The sequence below is a fragment of the Cucurbita moschata genome, unplaced genomic scaffold, assembly GCF_002738365.1.
Source record: "Cucurbita moschata cultivar Rifu unplaced genomic scaffold, Cmos_1.0 Cmo_Scf00055, whole genome shotgun sequence".
Taxonomy (NCBI): domain Eukaryota; kingdom Viridiplantae; phylum Streptophyta; class Magnoliopsida; order Cucurbitales; family Cucurbitaceae; genus Cucurbita; species Cucurbita moschata.
In genome coordinates this window covers 325124-327688 of record NW_019268571.1, presented here as the reverse complement: position 1 = coordinate 327688, position 2565 = coordinate 325124, and the positions used below count along the sequence as shown (strand labels likewise).

General features: G+C 36.5%; 1 long non-coding RNA gene across 1 annotated transcript; it reads right to left on the bottom strand.

Moving 5' to 3' along the window:
* Positions 1–250: 250 nt before the first annotated feature.
* On the bottom strand, positions 251–1182 carry LOC111436531. The gene is made up of 3 exons (XR_002709268.1): positions 1070–1182; positions 571–677; positions 251–349 (listed from the first exon to the last, which is right to left on the bottom strand). It is a non-coding gene; the product is annotated as an uncharacterized LOC111436531 (long non-coding RNA).
* Between the last annotated feature and the right edge of the window lie 1383 nt (positions 1183–2565).

Here is a 2565-nt window from a genome sequence, read left to right as displayed (position 1 = left end):
AGTAAGGGAAGAAAATAAAGCATACCTTCTTGATAATGCATTTGCGACCACATTATCCTTCCCCTTTTTGTAATGGATTACATAAGGAAACGTCTCAATGAATTCCACCCATTTAGCATGTCTCCTATTTAGCTTTGTTTGGCTTTTGAGGTGCTTCAAACTTTCATGGTCCGTATGAATAACAAACTCTTTTGGCCACAAATAATGTTGCCAAACTTGCAAAGCCCTCATAAGTGCATATAACTCTTTGTCATAAGTCGGATAGTTGAGTTGTGCTCCATTAAGCTTTTCACTAAAGAACATGATTGGCCTTTTTTCCTGCATTAAAACAGCCCCTATGCCTATCCCACTTGCATCACATTCAATTTCAAAAGATTTATCAAAGTTAGGTAACGCAAGACAAGGTGCATTGGTTAATTTATCTTTCAGTTCATTGAATGCATTCTCTTGTTTTTCCTTCCATTCAAATTTCACATGCTTTTTAACAAGTTCATTCAATGGTGATGCTATGCTACTGAAATCCTTAATGAATCTCCTATAGAAACTAGCCAAACCATGAAAAGATCTTACCTCGGTTGCATTTGTGGGTGTTGGCCATTCTCTAATAGCTTTTACCTTTTCTTCATCAACTTGTACTCCCTTCTTTCCAACTAAGAACCCTAGGAAGTTGACTTGGTCTAGACAAAAACTGCACTTTTTGAAGTTGGCATAAAGCTTTCTCTTCTCTAAGTTTAAACAAAATTTTCTTAACGTGCAAAATATGATCATTCAAGCTTTTTGAGTAAACAAGGATATCATCAAAGTATACAACAACAAATTTTCCAATATAGTCTCTCAAAACATGATTCATTAGCCTCATAAAAGTACTTGGTGCATTTGTAAGGCCAAATGACATAACGAGCCACTCATAAAGCCCAAACTTTGTTTTGAAAGCCGTTTTCCACTCATCTCCCACATTCATTCGAATTTGATGATAACCACTTTTAAGATCTATTTTTGAAAACAGATTAGCACCATATAATTCATCCAACATGTCATCCAATCTAGGAATAGGGTGTCGATACTTTACCGTTATCTTGTTGATGGCTCGACAATCAACACACATCCTCCACGTGTCATCTTTCTTGGGTACCAAAATCACAGGAACCGAACAAGGACTCATGCTTTCTCTAACATATCCTTTATCCACGAGTTCTTCCACTTGTCTCTGAATCTCCTTAGTCTCGGTGGGATTGGTCCTATAGGCAGCCATATTTGGAAGAGTTGCCCCAGGTACGAAGTCAATTTGGTGTTCAATCCCTCTTAGAGGGGGTAACCCCATACATGCATCTTCATGTGGAAATATGTCATTGAATTCCTGCAAAAGAGACTTAAAAGCACTCAGCAAAGCATCATCAGTTTTTGGTTCCATTGCTAAGCACATTCCTTTGCACATAGGTACAAATTTTGGTTCTTGCTAACATATTCCTCATTTCTCCCATTCTTGTAACTAAACTCACATTTTCTCTCTTTTCTTCAAAATCATTTTTTTTCTCTCTTGGTTTTCACTCATCCTTTGCCCCTCACTTTTCTCTTTTTTTTCACTCTTATCTCTCTCTTTTACCTTAGTTTCTTCTCTCCACTGTTGTTCTTCATATTCTTTTCTTTTCTTCTCTAATTTCAATTGGTCACAATGTACTTCATATGGAGACAATGGAAGTAAAGTAAATTTCTTCCCACACAAAGTAAAAGTATACTTGTTCATCAAACCATCAAATGTTACCTTTCTATCATATTGCCAAGGTCGGCCGAATAAGATGTCCCCCGCATGCATTGGTACGACATCACAAAGAACTTCATCGTTATATCTTCCAAGTGTAAAAGAAATAAGAGCTTGGGAGTTCACCTTAATTTCTTCTTTGTTTGTTAACCAATGAAGTTTGTATGGTTTTGGATGGGGATGGACAGAAAGTTGAAGTCTTTTTACAAGGAAGCTGCTTACCACATTTGTGCAACTTCCACTATCAATCACCAAGCTGCATGGGTTTCCTTTGACCAAACATCTTGTGTGGAACAAGTTTTCCCTTTGATCTTCAAATTTCTCTTCCTTGATTTGAACATTGAGTACCCTTCTTGTGATCAAAGATATGAAATTACCTTCTTCAAAATACTCATCATCATATGCTGCGATTTCTTCCACAAGCTGTGAATCATGATCCTCACATTCATCATCTGAATCAATTATACCATTCCTTATCACCATAACTTTTTTATTAACACACTCTTTGCTCATGTGTCCAATCCAAACCCTTTGCACTTCCAACATTGAATAGAACTAGACTTCTCCTTTACCGTCTTTGAAGCTTCATTCTTTTTACCAATGGAACTCTCAGCCTCCACTCTTTTAGCAGCCACAAACTCTTCTTTTGGTGACATTGATTCATTTCTATTCACAAAACTATCCTTGTTCCAAGTTTTAGAATTTGAAAAGGTGTTAGTTCGTGATGTGTACCTTTTTTAATGCTCTTTTTCTTCCTTCAATTGATCTTCAATTTTGAGAGCATAATGATAAATGTCTTCTAGATA